Below are 22,263 nucleotides of genomic sequence, written 5' to 3' on the forward strand. Positions count from 1 at the left end.
TTGCTGAGTGATATTGCTTTGTAAGTGAGTACCACAACTTCTTTATCCATTTTTCACTTTCTGCGATGTTGAACTTGTACTGTAAACGAGTTTCTTGTAAACAGAGCCGTTCCAAACTTTGGGGTGGCTGTGTCTTTTTGATTTTAATTTCCCTAAGCTATAGGACCATAAGTGGAAGTGCCCTAGGCTCTGTTGCTTTGTTTTTTAGATGTTTCAGGAAACACCATACACTTCTCCCAAGTGTCTGTTGGCAATTTACATCCCGCCCATCAGCATAACAAGGCTCCCAGTTCTCCATGGCCTGTCCTGCCTTTCTGGATTTTACACTTTTTTCAGATGGCCCTTTTGACCGGGGGAAAGTGAGAATTCATTGTAGTGCAGATTTCCTTTGCAAGCTTGCTTGGTTGGCCAAAAAGGGCTTATGCGTTTTTTCCTGAATATATTCAGGAAAAAACGCATACGCCCTTTTTGGCCAAGTGCATCATTGTGGACGTTCTGCCTCTTTTCCTATGCTTTCAATGCAATTCCAGTCTACCTCCTGAAATCGGTTTCCTGCAATTCTGCCCCGCTTTCAAGTCCTCTTGGCAGCCTTACTTCAGTCTATTTTTGGACGATAGCTGTCATTTATAACTCTGCAGGTTTGTGAATTACAGTGCCCCTGAGCTCCTTTCTTCAACTCGCTTTCTTGTGACCTGGCCGCAACACCGCAGGATGGCTTCAGGCCCTAATCTGGTTCCGGCCCGGCATGCTGAGCCTTTGGTTAATTCCTCTTCCTGGTGGGAAATGAGAGTTGAATTTGCCCGTCCAGACACCTCCAGCTAGCCTCTCATTGGTTCTCGCTATTCCTGTTCATCTTCCGCAGAAATTGCAAACTGGGCCAAACAGGAGGTTAAAGGGACTGACTCTCCAAGTCGGGAGAGTGTTAGTAAAGCGTCTGGAATGTTGCACCCGAGTACCAGGGGAGGAAAACTGAGATATATTTGAACACGTCTCCCGTTCACATGGTTGATCATACTCTGGGTTCCACATGCATGTTTTAGCTGAAGGAAGAATACCTTAAACCTGGAGAGTTGAGACCCGTGTAATGGGTACCATGCAATATGACTTCAAAGGGTCTTCATATGCTCACCGAACCTCTCCAATCCTATCACTGCTGCGTTTATGCCCCTGTACACATGCTTGATTCTCTTTCGGAGACATAGCAATCCATAGGTTTTAAGATACTTACTAGTCAGGTACATTCTTAGGCGTTTAATATGGGGTGTTGAGTCCATTTCCTTGAGCAAGGAGTAGCTCTTGTCTATTCCATATTTGGCTTAAGGAACTTTATCTGTGCTCATTTCAATCTCTGGTTTTATGCAGCACCCCAACTCACCTTTCCACTTAAGCAAGCATAAGTTGGTTTTCGAAATTTGAGACCCTGTTCTGTTCTGTAATTCAGTTCCTGTGTAGCCAAGTTTACATTCCGTGTATTACTGATATCTTATGATGTTTCTTTTTCTGTGTGACTTATTTCAGTTAGAATCATCATACCTGAATCCACTCATTGTGCTGCTAAGGGCCTGATGACACAGATTTCATTGCTGAGTGATATTGCTTTGTAAGTAAATACCACAACTTCTTTATCCATTTTTCACTTTCTGCGATGTTGAACTTGTACTGTAAACGAGGTTCTTGTAAACAGAGCCGATCCAAACTTTGGGGTGGCTGTGTCTTTTTGATTTTAATTTCCCTAAGCTATAGGACCATAAGTGGAAGTGCCCTAGGTTCTGTTGCTTTGTTTTTTAGATGTTTCAGGAAACACCATACACTTCTCCCGAGTGGTTGTTGGCAATTTACATCCCGCCCATCAGCATAACAAGGCTCCCAGTTCTCCATGGCCTGTCCTGCCTTTCTGGATTTTACACTTTTTTCAGATGGCCCTTTTGACCGGGGGGAAGTGAGACTTCATTGTAGTGCAGATTTCCTTTGCAAGCTTGCTTGGTTGGCCAAAAAGTGCGTATGCGTTTTTTCCTGAATATATTCAGGAAAAAACGCATACGCCCTTTTTGGCCAAGTGCATCATTGTGGACGTTCGGCCTCTTTTCCTATGCTTTCAATGCAATTCCAGTCTACCTCCTGAAATCGGTTTCCTGCAATTCTGCCCTGCTTTCAAGTCCTCTTGGCAGCCTTACTTCAGTCTATTTTTGGACGATAGCTGTCATTTATAACTCTGCAGGTTTGTGAATTACAGTGCCCCTGAGCTCCTTTCTTCAACTCGCTTTCTTTTGAGCTGGCCGCAACACCGCAGGATGGCTTCAGGCCCTAATCTGATTCCGGTACGGCACGCTGAGCCTTTGGTTATTTCCTCTTCCTGGTGGGAAATGAGAGTTAAATTTGCCCGTCCAGACACCTCCAGCTAGTCTCTCATTGGTTCTCGCTATTCCTGTTCATCTTCCGCAGAAATTGTAAACTGGGCCAAACAGGAGGTTAAAGGCGCTGACTCTCCAAGTGGGGACAGTGTTAGTAAAGCGTCTGGAATGTTGCACCCGAGTACCAGGGGAGGAAAACTGAGACATATTTGAACACGTCTCCTGATCTCTTGGTTGATCATACTCTGGGTTCCACATGCATGTTTTAGCTGAAGGAAGAATACCTAAAACCTGGGTAGTTGAAACCCGTGGAATGGGTACCATGCAATATGACTTCAAAGGGTCTTCATTTGCTCACCGAACCTCTCTAATCCTATCACTGCTGCGTTTATGCCCCTGTACACATGCTTGATTCTCTTTCGGAGACATAGCAATCCCTAGGTTTTAAGATACTTACTAGTCAGGTACATTCTTAGGCGTTTAATATGCGGTGTTGAGTCCATTTCTTCAAGCAAGGAGTAGCTCTTGTCTATTCCATATTTGGCTTAAGGAACTTTATCTGTGCTCATTTCAATCTCTGGTTTTATGCAGCACCCCAACTCACCTTTCCCCTTAAGCAAGCATAAGTTGGTTTTCTAAATTTGAGACCCTGTTCTGTTCTGTAATTCAGTTCCTGTGTAACCAAGTTTCCATTCCGTGTATTACTGATATCTTATGATGTTTCTTTTTCTGTGTGACTTATTTCAGTTAGAATCATCATACCTGAATCCACTCATTGTGCTGCTAAGGGCCTGATGACACAGATTTCATTGCTGAGTGATATTGCTTTGTAAGTAACTACCACAACTTTTTTATCCATTTTTCACTTTCTGCGATGTTGAACTTGTACTGTAAACGAGGTTCTTGTAAACAGAGCCATTCGAAACTTTGGGGTGGCTGTGTCTTTTTGATTTTAAATTCCCTAAGCTATAGGACCATAAGTGGAAGTGCCCTAGGCTCTCTTGCTTTGTTTTTTAGATGTTTCAGGAAACACCATACACTTCTCCCGAGTGTTTGTTGGCAATTTACTTCCCGCCCTTCAGCATAACAAGGCTCCCAGTTCTCCATGGCCTGTCCTGCCTTTCTGGATTTTACACTTTTTTCAGATGGCCCTTTTGACCGGGGGGAAGTGAGACTTCATTGTAGTGCAGATTTCCTTTGCAAGCTTGCTTGGTTGGCCAAAAAGGGCGTATGCGTTTTTTCCTGAATATATTCAGGAAAAAACGCATACGCCCTTTTTGGCCAAGTGCATCATTGTGGACGTTCTGCCTCTTTTCCTATGCTTTCAATGCAATTCCAGTCTACCTCCTGAAATCGGTTTCCTGCAATTCTGCCCCGCTTTCAAGTCCTCTTGGCAGCCTTACTTCAGTCTATTTTTGGACGATAGCTGTCATTTATAACTCTGCAGGTTTGTGAATTACAGTGCCCCTGAGCTCCTTTCTTCAACTCGCTTTCTTGTGACCTGGCCGCAACACCGCAGGATGGCTTCAGGCCCTAATCTGGTTCCGGCCCGGCATGCTGAGCCTTTGGTTAATTCCTCTTCCTGGTGGAAAATGAGAGTTAAATTTGCCCGTCCAGACATCTCCAGCTAGCCTCGCATTGGTTCTCGCTATTCCTGTTCATCTTCCGCAGAAATTGCAAACTGGGCCAAACAGGAGGTTAAAGGCGCTGACTTTCCAAGTGGGGAGAGTGTTAGTAAAGCGTCTGGAATGTTGCACCCGAGTACCAGGGTACGAAAACTGAGACATATTTGAACACGTCTCCCGATCACATGGTTGATCATAATCTAGGTTCCACATGCATGTTTTAGCTGAAGGAAGAATACCTTAAACCTGGGTAGTTGAAACCCGTGGAATGGGTACCATGCAATATGACTTCAAAGGGTGTTCATTTGCTCACCGAACCTCTCCAATCCTATCACTGCTGCGTTTATGCCCCTGTACACATGCTTGATTCTCTTTCGGAGACATAGCAATCCATAGGTTTTTAGATACTTACTAGTCAGGTACATTCTTAGGCGTTTAATATGCGGTGTTGAGTCCATTTCGTTGAGCAAGGAGTAGCTCTTGTCTATTCCATATTTGGCTTAAGGAACTTTATCTGTGCTCATTTCAATCTCTGGTTTTATGCAGCACCCCAACTCACCTTTCCCCTTAAGCAAGCATAAGTTGGTTTTCTAAATTTGAGACCCTGTTCTGTTTTGGAATGCAGTTCCTGTGTAGCCAAGTTTACATTCCGTGTATTAGTGATATCTTATGATGTTTCTTTTTCTGTGTGACTTATTTCAGTTAGAATCATCATACCTGAATCCACTCATTGTGCTGCTAAGGGCCTGATGACACAGATTTCATTGCTGAGTGATATTGCTTTGTAAGTAAATACCACAACTTTTTTATCCATTTTTCACTTTCTGCGATGTTGAACTTGTACTGTAAACGAGGTTCTTGTAAACAGAGCCGTTCCAACTTTGGGGTGGCTGTGTCTTTTTCATTTTAATTTCCCTAAGCTATAGGACCATAAGTGGAAGTGCCCTAGGCTCTGATGCTTTGTTTTTTAGATGTTTCAGGAAACACCATACACTTCTCCTGAGCGTCTGTTGGCAATTTACATCCCGCCCATCAGCATAACAAGGCTCCCAGTTCTCCATGGCCTGTCCTGCCTTTCTGGATTTTACACTTTTTCAGATGGCCCTTTTGACCGGGGGGAAGTGAGACTTCATTGTAGTGCAGATTTCCTTTGCAAGCTTGCTTGGTTGGCCAAAAACGGCGTATGCGTTTTTTCCTGAATATATTCAGGAAAAAACGCATACGCCCTTTTTGGCCAAGTGCATCATTGTGGACGTTCTGCCTCTTTTCCTATGCTTTCAATGCAATTCCAGTCTACCTCCTGAAATCGGTTTCCTGCAATTCTGCCCCGCTTTCAAGTCCTCTTGGCAGCCTTACTTCAGTCTATTTTTGGACGATAGCTGTCATTTATAACTCTGCAGGTTTGTGAATTACAGTGCCCCTGAGCTCCTTTCTTCAACTCGTTTTCTTGTGAGCTGGCCGCAACACCGCAGGATGGCTTCAGGCCCTAATCTGGTTCTGGCACGGCACGCTGAGCATTTGGTTATTTCCTCTTCCTGGTGGGAAATGAGAGTTAAATTTGCCCGTCCAGACACCTCCAGCTAGCCTCTCATTGGTTCTCGCTATTCCTGTTCATCTTCCACAGAAATTGCAAACTGGGCCAAACAGGAGGTTAAAGGCGCTGACTCTCCAAGTGGGGAGAGTGTTAGTAAAGCGTCTGGAATGTTGCACCCGAGTACCAGGGGACGAAAACTGAGACATATTTGAACACGTCTCCCGTTCACATGGTTGATCATACTCTGGGTTCCACATGCATGTTTTAGCTGAAGGAAGAATACCTAAAACCTGGGTAGTTGAAACCCGTGGAATGGGTACCATGCAATATGACTTCAAAGGGTCTTCATTTGCTCACCGAACCTCTCCAATCCTATCACTGCTGCGTTTATGCCCCTGTACACATGCTTGATTCTCTTTCGGAGACATAGCAATCCATAGGTTTTAAGATACTTACTAGTCAGGTACATTCTTAGGCGTTTAATATGCGGTGTTGAGTCCATTTCGTTGAGCAAGGAGTAGCTCTTGTCTATTCCATATTTGGCTTAAGGAACTTTATCTGTGCTCATTTCAATCTCTGGTTTTATGCAGCACCCCAACTCACCTTTACCCTTAAGCAAGCATAAGTTGGTTTTCTAAATTTGAGACCCTGTTCTGTTCTGTAATTCAGTTCCTGTGTAACCAAGTTTCCATTCCGTGTATTACTGATATCTTATGATGTTTCTTTTTCTGTGTGACTTATTTCAGTTAGAATCATCATACCTGAATCCACTCATTGTGCTGCTAAGGGCCTGATGACACAGATTTCATTGCTGAGTGATATTGCTTTGTAAGTAAATACCACAACTTCTTTATCCATTTTTCACTTTCTGCGATGTTGAACTTGTACTGTAAACGAGGTTCTTGTAAACAGAGCCGTTCCAAACTTTGGGGTGGCTGTGTCTTTTTGATTTTAATTTCCCTAAGCTATAGGACCATAAGTGGCAGTGCCCTAGGCTCTGTTGCTTTGTATTTTAGATGTTTCAGGAAACACCATACACTTCTCCCGAGTGGTTGTTGGCAATTTACATCCTGCCCATCAGCATAACAAGGCTCCCAGTTCTCCATGGCCTGTCCTGCCTTTCTGGATTTTACACTTTTTTCAGATGGCCCTTTTGACCGGGGGGAAGTGAGACTTCATTGTAGTGCAGATTTCCCTTGCAAGCTTGCTTGGTTGGCCAAAAAGGGCGTATGCATTTTTTCCTGAATATATTCAGGAAAAAACGCATACGCCCTTTTTGGCCAAGTGCATCATTGTGGACGTTCGGCCTCTTTTCCTATGCTTTCAATGCAATTCCAGTCTACCTCCTGAAATCGGTTTCCTGCAATTCTGCCCCGTTTTCAAGTCCTCTTGGCAGCCTTACTTCAGTATATTTTTGGACGATAGCTGTCATTTATAACTCTGCAGGTTTGTGAATTACAGTGCCCCTGAGCTCCTTTCTTCAACTCGCTTTCTTGTGACCTGGCCGCAACACCGCAGGATGTCTTCAGGCTCTAATCTGGTTCCGGCCCGGCATGCTGAGCCTTTGGTTAATTCCTCTTCCTGGTGGGAAATGAGAGTTGAATTTGCCCGTCCAGACACCTCCAGCTAGCCTCTCATTGGTTCTCGCTATTCCTGTTCATCTTCCGCAGAAATTGCAAACTGGGCCAAACAGGAGGTTAAAGGGACTGACTCTCCAAGTCGGGAGAGTGTTAGTAAAGCGTCTGGAATGTTGCACCCGAGTACCAGGGGAGGAAAACTGAGACATATTTGAACACGTCTCCCGTTCACATGGTTGATCATACTCTGGGTTCCACATGCATGTTTTAGTTGAAGGAAGAATACCTTAAACCTGGAGAGTTGAGACCCGTGTAATGGGTACCATGCAATATGACTTCAAAGGGTCTTCATTTGCTCACCGAACCTCTCCAATCCTATCACTGCTGCGTTTATGCCCCTGTACACACGCTTGATTCTCTTTTGGAGACATAGCAATCCATAGGTTTTAAGATACTTACTAGTCAGGTACATTCTTAGGCGTTTAATATGGGGTTTTGAGTCCATTTCGTTGAGCAAGGAGTAGCTCTTGTCTATTCCATATTTGGCTTAAGGAATTTTATCTGTGCTCATTTCAATCTCTGGTTTTATGCAGCACCCCAACTCACCTTTCCCCTTAAGCAAGCATAAGTTGGTTTTCTAAATTTGAGACCCTGTTCTGTTTTGGAATGCAGTTCCTGTGTAGCCAAGTTTACATTCCGTGTATTAGTGATATCTTATGATGTTTCTTTTTCTGTGTGACTTATTTCAGTTAGAATCATCATACCTGAATCCACTCATTGTGCTGCTAAGGGCCTGATGACACAGATTTCATTGCTGAGTGATATTGCTTTGTAAGTAAATACCACAACTTCTTTATCCATTTTTCACTTTCTGCGATGTTGAACTTGTACTGTAAACGAGGTTCTTGTAAACAGAGCCGTTCCAAACTTTGGGGTGGCTGTGTCTTTTTCATTTTAATTTCCCTAAGCTATAGGACCATAAGTGGAAGTGCCCTAGGTTCTGTTGCTTTGTTTTTTAGATGTTTCAGGAAACACCATACACTTCTCCCGAGTGGTTTTTGGCAAATTACATCCCGCCCATCAGCATAACAAGGCTCCCAGTTCTCCATGGCCTGTCCTGCCTTTCTGGATTTTACACTTTTTTCAGATGGCCCTTTTGACCGGGGGGAAGTGAGACTTCATTGTAGTGCAGATTTCCTTTGCAAGCTTGCTTGGTTGGCCAAAAAGGGCGTATGCGTTTTTTCCTGAATATATTCAGGAAAAAACGCATACGCCCTTTTTGGCCAAGTGCATCATTGTGGACGTTCTGCCTCTTTTCCTATGCTTTCAATGCAATTCCAGTCTACCTCCTGAAATCGGTTTCCTGCAATTCTGCCCCGCTTTCAAGTCCTCTTGGCAGCCTTACTTCAGTCTATTTTTGGACGATAGCTGTCATTTATAACTCTGCAGGTTTGTGAATTACAGTGCCCCTGAGCTCCTTTCTTCAACTCGCTTTCTTGTGACCTGGCCGCAACACCGCAGGATGGCTTCAGGCCCTAATCTGGTTCCGGCCCGGCATGCTGAGCCTTTGGTTAATTCCTCTTCCTGGTGGGAAATGAGAGTTGAATTTGCCCGTCCAGACACCTCCAGCTAGCCTCTCATTGGTTCTCGCTATTCCTGTTCATCTTCCGCAGAAATTGCAAACTGGGCCAAACAGGAGGTTAAAGGGACTGACTCTCCAAGTCGGGAGAGTGTTAGTAAAGCGTCTGGAATGTTGCACCCGAGTACCAGGGGAAGAAAACTGAGACGTATTTGAACACGTCTCCCGATCACATGGTTGATCATAATCTAGGTTCCACATGCATGTTTTAGCTGAAGGAACAATACCTTAAACCTGGAGAGTTGAGACCCGTGGAATGGGTACCATGCAATATGACTTCAAAGGGTCTTCATTTGCTCACGAACCCCTCCAATCCTATCACTGCTGCATTTATGCCCATGTACACATGCTTGATTCTCTTTCGGAGACATAGCAATCCATAGGTTTTAAGATACTTACTAGTCAGGTACATTCTTAGGCGTTTAATATGCGGTGTTGAGTCCATTTCGTTGAGCAAGGAGTAGCTCTTGTCTATTCCATATTTGGCTTAAGGAACTTTATCTGTGCTCATTTCAATCTCTGGTTTTATGCAGCACCCCAACTCACCTTTCCCCTTAAGCAAGCATAAGTTGGTTTTCTAAATTCGAGACCCTGTTCTGTTCTGTAATTCAGCTCCTGTGTAGCCAAGTTTCCATTCCGTGTATTAGTGATATCTTATGATGTTTCTTTTTCTGTGTGACTTATTTCAGTTAGAATCATCATACCTGAATCCACTCATTGTGCTGCTAAGGGCCTGATGACACAGATTTCATTGCTGAGTGATATTGCTTTGTAAGTAAATACCACAACTTCTTTATCCATTTTTCACTTTCTGCGATGTTGAACTTGTACTGTAAACGAGGTTCTTGTAAACAGAGCCGTTCCAAACTTTGGGGTGGCTGTGTCTTTTTCATTTTAATTTCCCTAAGCTATAGGACCATAAGTGGAAGTGCCCTAGGTTCTGTTGCTTTGTTTTTTAGATGTTTCAGGAAACACCATACACTTCTCCCGAGTGGTTTTTGGCAAATTACATCCCGCCCATCAGCATAACAAGGCTCCCAGTTCTCCATGGCCTGTCCTGCCTTTCTGGATTTTACACTTTTTTCAGATGGCCCTTTTGACCGGGGGGAAGTGAGACTTCATTGTAGTGCAGATTTCCTTTGCAAGCTTGCTTGGTTGGCCAAAAAGGGCGTATGCGTTTTTTCCTGAATATATTCAGGAAAAAACGCATACGCCCTTTTTGGCCAAGTGCATCATTGTGGACGTTCTGCCTCTTTTCCTATGCTTTCAATGCAATTCCAGTCTACCTCCTGAAATCGGTTTCCTGCAATTCTGCCCCGCTTTCAAGTCCTCTTGGCAGCCTTACTTCAGTCTATTTTTGGACGATAGCTGTCATTTATAACTCTGCAGGTTTGTGAATTACAGTGCCCCTGAGCTCCTTTCTTCAACTCGCTTTCTTGTGACCTGGCCGCAACACCGCAGGATGGCTTCAGGCCCTAATCTGGTTCCGGCCCGGCATGCTGAGCCTTTGGTTAATTCCTCTTCCTGGTGGGAAATGAGAGTTGAATTTGCCCGTCCAGACACCTCCAGCTAGCCTCTCATTGGTTCTCGCTATTCCTGTTCATCTTCCGCAGAAATTGCAAACTGGGCCAAACAGGAGGTTAAAGGGACTGACTCTCCAAGTCGGGAGAGTGTTAGTAAAGCGTCTGGAATGTTGCACCCGAGTACCAGGGGAAGAAAACTGAGACATATTTGAACACGTCTCCCGTTCACATGGTTGATCATACTTGGGTTCCACATGCATGTTTTAGCTGAAGGAAGAATACCTAAAACCTGGGTAGTTGAAACCCGTGGAATGGGTACCATGCAATATGACTTCAAAGGGTCTTCATTTGCTCACGAACCTCTCCAATCCTATCACTGCTGCGTTTATGCCCCTGTACACATGCTTGATTCTCTTTCGGAGACATAGCAATCCATAGGTTTTAAGATACTTACTAGTCAGGTACATTCTTAGGCGTTTAATATGCGGTGTTGAGTCCATTTCGTTGAGCAAGGAGTAGCTCTTGTCTATTCCATATTTGGCTTAAGGAACTTTATCTGTGCTCATTTCAATCTCTGGTTTTATGCAGCACCCCAACTCACCTTTCCCCTTAAGCAAGCATAAGTTGGTTTTCTAAATTTGAGACCCTGTTCTGTTCTGTAATTCAGTTCCTGTGTAGCCAAGTTTCCATTCCGTGTATTACTGATATCTTATGATGTTTCTTTTTCTGTGTGACTTATTTCAGTTAGAATCATCATACCTGAATCCACTCATTGTGCTGCTAAGGGCCTGATGACACAGATTTCATTGCTGAGTGATATTGCTTTGTAAGTAAATACCACAACTTCTTTATCCATTTTTCACTTTCTGCGATGTTGAACTTGTACTGTAAACGAGGTTCTTGTAAACAGAGCCGTTCCAAACTTTGGGGTGGCTGTGTCTTTTTGATTTTAATTTCCCTAAGCTATAGGACCATAAGTGGAAGTGCCCTAGGCTCTGTTGCTTTGTATTTTAGATGTTTCAGGAAACACCATACACTTCTCCCGAGTGGTTGTTGGCAATTTACATCCCGCCCATCAGCATAACAAGGCTCCCAGTTCTCCATGGCCTGTCCTGCCTTTCTGGATTTTACACTTTTTTCAGATGGCCCTTTTGACCGGGGGGAAGTGAGACTTCATTGTAGTGCAGATTTCCTTTGCAAGCTTGCTTGGTTGGCCAAAAAGGGCGTATGCGATTTTTCCTGAATATATTCAGGAAAAAACGCATACGCCCTTTTTGGCCAAGTGCATCATTGTGGACGTTCGGCCTCTTTTCCTATGCTTTCAATGCAATTCCAGTCTACCTCCTGAAATCGGTTTCCTGCAATTCTGCCCCGCTTTCAAGTCCTCTTGGCAGCCTTACTTCAGTCTATTTTTGGACGATAGCTGTCATTTATAACTCTGCAGGTTTGTGAATTACAGTGCCCCTGAGCTCCTTTCTTCAACTCGTTTTTTTGTGAGCTGGCCGCAACACCGCAGGATGGCTTCAGGCCCTAATCTGGTTCCGGCACGGCACACTGAGCCTTTGGTTATTTCCTCTTCCTGGTGGGAAATGAGAGTTAAATTTGCCCGTCCAGACACCTCCAGCTAGCCTCTCATTGGTTCTCGCTATTCCTGTTCATCTTCCACAGAAATTGCAAACTGGGCCAAACAGGAGGTTAAAGGTGCTGACTCTCCAAGTGGGGAGAGTGTTAGTAAAGCGTCTGGAATGTTGCACCCGAGTACCAGGGGACGAAAACTGAGACATATTTGAACACGTCTCCCGTTCACATGGTTGATCATACTTGGGTTCCACATGCATGTTTTAGCTGAAGGAAGAATACCTAAAACCTGGGTAGTTGAAACCCGTGGAATGGGTACCATGCAATATGACTTCAAAGGGTCTTCATTTGCTCACCGAACCTCTCCAATCCTATCACTGCTGCGTTTATGCCCCTGTACACATGCTTGATTCTCTTTCGGAGACATAGCAATCCATAGGTTTTAAGATACTTACTAGTCAGATACATTCTTAGGCGTTTAATATGCGGTGTTGAGTCCATTTCGTTGAGCAAGGAGTAGCTCTTGTCTATTCCATATTTGGCTTAAGGAACTTTATCTGTGCTCATTTCAATCTCTGGTTTTATGCAGCACCCCAACTCACCTTTCCCCTTAAGCAAGCATAAGTTGGTTTTCGAAATTTGAGACCCTGTTCTGTTCTGTAATTCAGTTCCTGTGTAGCCAAGTTTACATTCCGTGTATTACTGATATCTTATGATGTTTCTTTTTCTGTGTGACTTATTTCAGTTAGAATCATCATACCTGAATCCACTCATTGTGCTGCTAAGGGCCTGATGACACAGATTTCATTGCTGAGTGATATTGCTTTTTAAGTAAATACCACAACTTCTTTATCCATTTTTCACTTTCTGCGATGTTGAACTTGTACTGTAAACGAGGTTCTTGTAAACAGAGCCGTTCCAAACTTTGGGGTGGCTGTGTCTTTTTGATTTTAAATTCCCTAAGCTATAGGACCATAAGTGGAAGTGCCCTAGGCTCTGTTGCTTTGTTTTTTAGATGTTTCAGGAAACACCATACACTTCTCCCGAGTGGTTGTTGGCAATTTACATCCCGCCCATCAGCATAACAAGGCTCCCAGTTCTCCATGGCCTGTCCTGCCTTTCTGGATTTTACACTTTTTTCAGATGGCCGTTTTGAACAGGGGGAAGTGAGACTTCATTGTAGTGCAGATTTCCTTTGCAAGGTTGCTTGGTTGGCCAAAAAGGGTGTATGCGTTTTTTCCTGAATATATTCAGGAAAAAACGCATACGCCCTTTTTGGCCAAGTGCATCATTGTGGACGTTCGGCCTCTTTTCCTATGCTTTCAATGCAATTCCAGTCTACCTCCTGAAATCGGTTTCCTGCAATTCTGCCCCGTTTTCAAGTCCTCTTGGCAGCCTTACTTCAGTCTATTTTTGGACGATAGCTGTCATTTATAACTCTGCAGGTTTGTGAATTACAGTGCCCCTGAGCTCCTTTCTTCAACTCGCTTTCTTGTGACCTGGCCGCAACACCGCAGGATGTCTTCAGGCTCTAATCTGGTTCCGGCCCGGCATGCTGAGCCTTTGGTTAATTCCTCTTCCTGGTGGGAAATGAGAGTTGAATTTGCCCGTCCAGACACCTCCATCTAGCCTCTCATTGGTTCTCGCTATTCCTGTTCATCTTCCGCAGAAATTGCAAACTGGGCCAAACAGGAGGTTAAAGGGACTGACTCTCCAAGTCGGGAGAGTGTTAGTAAAGCGTCTGGAATGTTGCACCCGAGTACCAGGGGAGGAAAACTGAGACATATTTGAACACGTCTCCCGTTCACATGGTTGATCATACTCTGGGTTCCACATGCATGTTTTAGCTGAAGGAAGAATACCTTAAACCTGGAGAGTTGAGACCCGTGTAATGGGTACCATGCAATATGACTTCAAAGGGTCTTCATTTGCTCACCGAACCTCTCCAATCCTATCACTGCTGCGTTTATGCCCCTGTACACACGCTTGATTCTCTTTTGGAGACATAGCAATCCATAGGTTTTAAGATACTTACTAGTCAGGTACATTCTTAGGCGTTTAATATGGGGTTTTGAGTCCATTTCGTTGAGCAAGGAGTAGCTCTTGTCTATTCCATATTTGGCTTAAGGAATTTTATCTGTGCTCATTTCAATCTCTGGTTTTATGCAGCACCCCAACTCACCTTTCCCCTTAAGCAAGCATAAGTTGGTTTTCTAAATTTGAGACCCTGTTCTGTTTTGGAATGCAGTTCCTGTGTAGCCAAGTTTACATTCCGTGTATTAGTGATATCTTATGATGTTTCTTTTTCTGTGTGACTTATTTCAGTTAGAATCATCATACCTGAATCCACTCATTGTGCTGCTAAGGGCCTGATGACACAGATTTCATTGCTGAGTGATATTGCTTTGTAAGTAAATACCACAACTTCTTTATCCATTTTTCACTTTCTGCGATGTTGAACTTGTACTGTAAACGAGGTTCTTGTAAACAGAGCCGTTCCAAACTTTGGGGTGGCTGTGTCTTTTTCATTTTAATTTCCCTAAGCTATAGGACCATAAGTGGAAGTGCCCTAGGCTCTCTTGCTTTGTTTTTTAGATGTTTCAGGAAACACCATACACTTCTCCCGAGTGGTTGTTGGCAATTTACATCCCGCCCATCAGCATAACAAGGCTCCCAGTTCTCCATGGCCTGTCCTGCCTTTCTGGATTTTACACTTTTTTCAGATGGCCCTTTTGACCGGGGGGAAGTGAGACTTCATTGTAGTGCAGATTTCCTTTGCAAGCTTGCTTGGTTGGCCAAAAAGGGCGTATGCGATTTTTCCTGAATATATTCAGGAAAAAACGCATACGCCCTTTTTGGCCAAGTGCATCATTGTGGACGTTCGGCCTCTTTTCCTATGCTTTCAATGCAATTCCAGTCTACCTCCTGAAATCGGTTTCCTGCAATTCTGCCCCGCTTTCAAGTCCTCTTGGCAGCCTTACTTCAGTCTATTTTTGGACGATAGCTGTCATTTATAACTCTGCAGGTTTGTGAATTACAGTGCCCCTGAGCTCCTTTCTTCAACTCGTTTTTTTGTGAGCTGGCCGCAACACCGCAGGATGGCTTCAGGCCCTAATCTGGTTCCGGCACGGCACACTGAGCCTTTGGTTATTTCCTCTTCCTGGTGGGAAATGAGAGTTAAATTTGCCCGTCCAGACACCTCCAGCTAGCCTCTCATTGGTTCTCGCTATTCCTGTTCATCTTCCACAGAAATTGCAAACTGGGCCAAACAGGAGGTTAAAGGTGCTGACTCTCCAAGTGGGGAGAGTGTTAGTAAAGCGTCTGGAATGTTGCACCCGAGTACCAGGGGACGAAAACTGAGACATATTTGAACACGTCTCCCGTTCACATGGTTGATCATACTTGGGTTCCACATGCATGTTTTAGCTGAAGGAAGAATACCTAAAACCTGGGTAGTTGAAACCCGTGGAATGGGTACCATGCAATATGACTTCAAAGGGTCTTCATTTGCTCACCGAACCTCTCCAATCCTATCACTGCTGCGTTTATGTCCCTGTACACATGCTTGATTCTCTTTCGGAGACATAGCAATCCATAGGTTTTAAGATACTTACTAGTCAGATACATTCTTAGGCGTTTAATATGCGGTGTTGAGTCCATTTCGTTGAGCAAGGAGTAGCTCTTGTCTATTCCATATTTGGCTTAAGGAACTTTATCTGTGCTCATTTCAATCTCTGGTTTTATGCAGCACCCCAACTCACCTTTCCCCTTAAGCAAGCATAAGTTGGTTTTCGAAATTTGAGACCCTGTTCTGTTCTGTAATTCAGTTCCTGTGTAGCCAAGTTTACATTCCGTGTATTACTGATATCTTATGATGTTTCTTTTTCTGTGTGACTTATTTCAGTTAGAATCATCATACCTGAATCCACTCATTGTGCTGCTAAGGGCCTGATGACACAGATTTCATTGCTGAGTGATATTGCTTTTTAAGTAAATACCACAACTTCTTTATCCATTTTTCACTTTCTGCGATGTTGAACTTGTACTGTAAACGAGGTTCTTGTAAACAGAGCCGTTCCAAACTTTGGGGTGGCTGTGTCTTTTTGATTTTAAATTCCCTAAGCTATAGGACCATAAGTGGAAGTGCCCTAGGCTCTGTTGCTTTGTTTTTTAGATGTTTCAGGAAACACCATACACTTCTCCCGAGTGGTTGTTGGCAATTTACATCCCGCCCATCAGCATAACAAGGCTCCCAGTTCTCCATGGCCTGTCCTGCCTTTCTGGATTTTACACTTTTTTCAGATGGCCGTTTTGAACAGGGGGAAGTGAGACTTCATTGTAGTGCAGATTTCCTTTGCAAGGTTGCTTGGTTGGCCAAAAAGGGTGTATGCGTTTTTTCCTGAATATATTCAGGAAAAAACGCATACGCCCTTTTTGGCCAAGTGCATCATTGTGGACGTTCGGCCTCTTTTCCTATGCTTTCAATGCAATTCCAGTCTACCTCCTGAAATCGGTTTCCTGCAATTCTGCCCCGTTTTCAAGTCCTCTTGGCAGCCTTACTTCAGTCTATTTTTGGACGATAGCTGTCATTTATAACTCTGCAGGTTTGTGAATTACAGTGCCCCTGAGCTCCTTTCTTCAACTCGCTTTCTTGTGACCTGGCCGCAACACCGCAGGATGTCTTCAGGCTCTAATCTGGTTCCGGCCCGGCATGCTGAGCCTTTGGTTAATTCCTCTTCCTGGTGGGAAATGAGAGTTGAATTTGCCCGTCCAGACACCTCCATCTAGCCTCTCATTGGTTCTCGCTATTCCTGTTCATCTTCCGCAGAAATTGCAAACTGGGCCAAACAGGAGGTTAAAGGGACTGACTCTCCAAGTCGGGAGAGTGTTAGTAAAGCGTCTGGAATGTTGCACCCGAGTACCAGGGGAGGAAAACTGAGACATATTTGAACACGTCTCCCGTTCACATGGTTGATCATACTCTGGGTTCCACATGCATGTTTTAGCTGAAGGAAGAATACCTTAAACCTGGAGAGTTGAGACCCGTGTAATGGGTACCATGCAATATGACTTCAAAGGGTCTTCATTTGCTCACCGAACCTCTCCAATCCTATCACTGCTGCGTTTATGCCCCTGTACACACGCTTGATTCTCTTTTGGAGACATAGCAATCCATAGGTTTTAAGATACTTACTAGTCAGGTACATTCTTAGGCGTTTAATATGGGGTTTTGAGTCCATTTCGTTGAGCAAGGAGTAGCTCTTGTCTATTCCATATTTGGCTTAAGGAATTTTATCTGTGCTCATTTCAATCTCTGGTTTTATGCAGCACCCCAACTCACCTTTCCCCTTAAGCAAGCATAAGTTGGTTTTCTAAATTTGAGACCCTGTTCTGTTTTGGAATGCAGTTCCTGTGTAGCCAAGTTTACATTCCGTGTATTAGTGATATCTTATGATGTTTCTTTTTCTGTGTGACTTATTTCAGTTAGAATCATCATACCTGAATCCACTCATTGTGCTGCTAAGGGCCTGATGACACAGATTTCATTGCTGAGTGATATTGCTTTGTAAGTAAATACCACAACTTCTTTATCCATTTTTCACTTTCTGCGATGTTGAACTTGTACTGTAAACGAGGTTCTTGTAAACAGAGCCGTTCCAAACTTTGGGGTGGCTGTGTCTTTTTCATTTTAATTTCCCTAAGCTATAGGACCATAAGTGGAAGTGCCCTAGGTTCTGTTGCTTTGTTTTTTAGATGTTTCAGGAAACACCATACACTTCTCCCGAGTGGTTTTTGGCAAATTACATCCCGCCCATCAGCATAACAAGGCTCCCAGTTCTCCATGGCCTGTCCTGCCTTTCTGGATTTTACACTTTTTTCAGATGGCCCTTTTGACCGGGGGGAAGTGAGACTTCATTGTAGTGCAGATTTCCTTTGCAAGCTTGCTTGGTTGGCCAAAAAGGGCGTATGCGTTTTTTCCTGAATATATTCAGGAAAAAACGCATACGCCCTTTTTGGCCAAGTGCATCATTGTGGACGTTCGGCCTCTTTTCCTATGCTTTCAATGCAATTCCAGTCTACCTCCTGAAATCGGTTTCCTGCAATTCTGCCCCGCTTTCAAGTCCTCTTGGCAGCCTTACTTCAGTCTATTTTTGGACGATAGCTGTCATTTATAACTCTGCAGGTTTGTGAATTACAGTGCCCCTGAGCTCCTTTCTTCAACTCGCTTTCTTGTGACCTGGCCGCAACACCGCAGGATGGCTTCAGGCCCTAATCTGGTTCCGGCCCGGCATGCTGAGCCTTTGGTTAATTCCTCTTCCTGGTGGGAAATGAGAGTTGAATTTGCCCGTCCAGACACCTCCAGCTAGCCTCTCATTGGTTCTCGCTATTCCTGTTCATCTTCCGCAGAAATTGCAAACTGGGCCAAACAGGAGGTTAAAGGGACTGACTCTCCAAGTCGGGAGAGTGTTAGTAAAGCGTCTGGAATGTTGCACCCGAGTACCAGGGGAAGAAAACTGAGACGTATTTGAACACGTCTCCCGATCACATGGTTGATCATAATCTAGGTTCCACATGCATGTTTTAGCTGAAGGAAGAATACCTAAAACCTGGGTAGTTGAAACCCGTGGAATGGGTACCATGCAATATGACTTCAAAGGGTCTTCATTTGCTCACCGAACCTCTCCAATCCTATCACTGCTGCGTTTATGCCCCTGTACACATGCTTGATTCTCTTTCGGAGACATAGCAATCCATAGGTTTTAAGATACTTACTAGTCAGATACATTCTTAGGCGTTTAATATGCGGTGTTGAGTCCATTTCGTTGAGCAAGGAGTAGCTCTTGTCTATTCCATATTTGGCTTAAGGAACTTTATCTGTGCTCATTTCAATCTCTGGTTTTATGCAGCACCCCAACTCACCTTTCCCCTTAAGCAAGCATAAGTTGGTTTTCGAAATTTGAGACCCTGTTCTGTTCTGTAATTCAGTTCCTGTGTAGCCAAGTTTACATTCCGTGTATTACTGATATCTTATGATGTTTCTTTTTCTGTGTGACTTATTTCAGTTAGAATCATCATACCTGAATCCACTCATTGTGCTGCTAAGGGCCTGATGACACAGATTTCATTGCTGAGTGATATTGCTTTTTAAGTAAATACCACAACTTCTTTATCCATTTTTCACTTTCTGCGATGTTGAACTTGTACTGTAAACGAGGTTCTTGTAAACAGAGCCGTTCCAAACTTTGGGGTGGCTGTGTCTTTTTGATTTTAAATTCCCTAAGCTATAGGACCATAAGTGGAAGTGCCCTAGGCTCTGTTGCTTTGTTTTTTAGATGTTTCAGGAAACACCATACACTTCTCCCGAGTGGTTGTTGGCAATTTACATCCCGCCCATCAGCATAACAAGGCTCCCAGTTCTCCATGGCCTGTCCTGCCTTTCTGGATTTTACACTTTTTTCAGATGGCCGTTTTGAACAGGGGGAAGTGAGACTTCATTGTAGTGCAGATTTCCTTTGCAAGCTTGCTTGGTTGGCCAAAAAGGGTGTATGCGTTTTTTCCTGAATATATTCAGGAAAAAACGCATACGCCCTTTTTGGCCAAGTGCATCATTGTGGACGTTCTGCCTCTTTTCCTATGCTTTCAATGCAATTCCAGTCTACCTCCTGAAATCGGTTTCCTGCAATTCTGCCCCGCTTTCAAGTCCTCTTGGCAACCTTACTTCAGTCTATTTTTGGACGATAGCTGTCATTTATAACTCTGCAGGTTTGTGAATTACAGTGCCCCTGAGCTCCTTTCTTCAACTCGCTTTCTTGTGACCTGGCCGCAACACCGCAGGATGGCTTCAGGCCCTAATCTGGTTCCGGCCCGGCATGCTGAGCCTTTGGTTAATTCCTCTTCCTGGTGGGAAATGAGAGTTGAATTTGCCCGTCCAGACACCTCCAGCTAGCCTCTCATTGGTTCTCGCTATTCCTGTTCATCTTCCGCAGAAATTGCAAACTGGGCCAAACAGGAGGTTAAAGGGACTGACTCTCCAAGTCGGGAGAGTGTTAGTAAAGCGTCTGGAATGTTGCACCCGAGTACCAGGGGAGGAAAACTGAGACATATTTGAACACGTCTCCCGTTCACATGGTTGATCATACTCTGGGTTCCACATGCATGTTTTAGCTGAAGGAAGAATACCTTAAACCTGGAGAGTTGAGACCCGTGTAGTGGGTACCATGCAATATGACTTCAAAGGGTCTTCATTTGCTCACCGAACCTCTCCAATCCTATGACTGCTGCGTTTATGCCCCTGTACACATGCTTGATTCTCTTTCGGAGACATAGCAATCCATAGGTTTTAAGATACTTACTAGTCAGGTACATTCTTAGGCGTTTAATATGCGGTGTTGAGTCCATTTCGTTGAGCAAGGAGTAGCTCTTGTCTATTCCATATTTGGCTTAAGGAACTTTATCTGTGCTCATTTCAATCTCTGGTTTTATGCAGCACCCCAACTCACCTTTCCCCTTAAGCAAGCATAAGTTGGTTTTCTAAATTTGAGACCCTGTTCTGTTCTGTAATTCAGTTCCTGTGTAGCCAAGTTTACATTCCGTGTATTACTGATATCTTATGATGTTTCTTTTTCTGTGTGACTTATTTCAGTTAGAATCATCATACCTGAATCCACTCATTGTGCTGCTAAGGGCCTGATGACACAGATTTCATTGCTGAGTGATATTGCTTTTTAAGTAAATACCACAACTTCTTTATCCATTTTTCACTTTCTGCGATGTTGAACTTGTACTGTAAACGAGGTTCTTGTAAACAGAGCCGTTCCAAACTTTGGGGTGGCTGTGTCTTTTTTATTTTAAATTCCCTAAGCTATAGGACCATAAGTGGAAGTGCCCTTGGCTATGTTGCTTTGTTTTTTAGATGTTTCAGTTAACACCATACACTTCTCCCAAGTGTCTGTTGGCAATTTACATCCCGCCCATCAGCATAACAAGGCTCCCAGTTCTCAATGGCCTGTCCTGCCTTTCTGGATTTTACACTTTTTTCAGATGGCCCTTTTGACCGGGGGAAAGTGAGAATTCATTGTAGTGCAGATTTCCTTTGCAAGCTTGCTTGGTTGGCCAAAAAGGGCTTATGCGTTTTTTCCTGAATATATTCAGGAAAAAACGCATAAGCCCTTTTTGGCCAAGTGCATCATTGTGGACGTTCTACCTCTTTTCCTATGCTTTCAATGCAATTCCAGTCTACCTCCTGAAATCGGTTTCCTGCAATTCTGCCCCGCTTTCAAGTCCTCTTGGCAGCCTTACTTCAGTCTATTTTTGGACGATAGCTGTCATTTATAACTCTGCAGGTTTGTGAATTACAGTGCCCCTGAGCTCCTTTCTTCAACTCGTTTTCTTGTGACCTGGCCGCAACACCGCAGGATGGCTTCAGGGCCTAATCTGGTTCCGGCCCGGCATGCTGAGCCTTTGGTTAATTCCTCTTCCTGGTGGGAAATGAGAGGTAAATTTGCCCGTGCAGACACCTCCAGCTAGTCTCTCATTGGTTCTCGCTATTCCTGTTCATCTTCCACAGAAATTGCAAACTGGGCCAAACAGGAGGTTAAAGGGACTGACTCTCCAAGTCGGGAGAGTGTTAGTAAAGCGTCTGGAATGTTGCACCCGAGTACCAGGGGAGGAAAACTGAGATATATTTGAACACGTCTCCCGTTCACATGGTTGATCATACTCTGGGTTCCACATGCATGTTTTAGCTGAAGGAAGAATACCTTAAACCTGGAGAGTTGAGACCCGTGTAATGGGTACCATGCAATATGACTTTAATGGGTCTTCATATGCTCACCGAACCTCTCCAATCCTATCACTGCTGCGTTTATGCCCCTGTACACATGCTTGATTCTCTTTCGGAGACATAGCAATCCATAGGTTTTAAGATACTTACTAGTCAGGTACATTCTTAGGCGTTTAATATGGGGTGTTGAGTCCATTTCATTGAGCAAGGAGTAGCTCTTGTCTATTCCATATTTGGCTTAAGGAACTTTATCTGTGCTCATTTCAATCTCTGGTTTTATGCAGCACCCCAACTCACCTTTCCCCTTAAGCAAGCATAAGTTGGTTTTCGAAATTTGAGACCCTGTTCTGTTCTGTAATTCAGTTCCTGTGTAGCCAAGTTTACATTCCGTGTATTACTGATATCTTATGATGTTTCTTTTTCTGTGTGACTTATTTCAGTTAGAATCATCATACCTGAATCCACTCATTGTGCTGCTAAGGGCCTGATGACACAGATTTCATTGCTGAGTGATATTGCTTTGTAAGTAACTACCACAACTTTTTTTATCCATTTTTCACTTTCTGCGATGTTGAACTTGTACTGTAAACGAGGTTCTTGTAAACAGAGCCATTCGAAACTTTGGGGTGGCTGTGTCTTTTTGATTTTAAAT

The 22,263-nt window shown here is 43.9% G+C and overlaps 1 long non-coding RNA gene across 10 annotated transcripts in view; it reads left to right on the plus strand.

Annotated features, from left to right (window-relative positions):
* Positions 1 to 22,263, plus strand: part of LOC307181340 — a 1,758,975-nt gene that overhangs the window by 368,872 nt on the left and 1,367,840 nt on the right. For all 10 annotated transcript variants that reach the window (XR_013826453.1, XR_013826454.1, XR_013826455.1 and 7 more), the window contains 4 exons: positions 12,577 to 12,658; positions 15,736 to 15,817; positions 18,896 to 18,977; positions 20,476 to 20,557. This is a non-coding gene — a long non-coding RNA (uncharacterized lncRNA). The remainder of the gene's footprint in view (positions 1 to 12,576; positions 12,659 to 15,735; positions 15,818 to 18,895; positions 18,978 to 20,475; positions 20,558 to 22,263) is intronic.

Source organism: Stenella coeruleoalba, assembly GCF_951394435.1.
Source record: "Stenella coeruleoalba genome assembly, contig: scaffold_40, whole genome shotgun sequence".
NCBI lineage: Eukaryota > Metazoa > Chordata > Mammalia > Artiodactyla > Delphinidae > Stenella > Stenella coeruleoalba.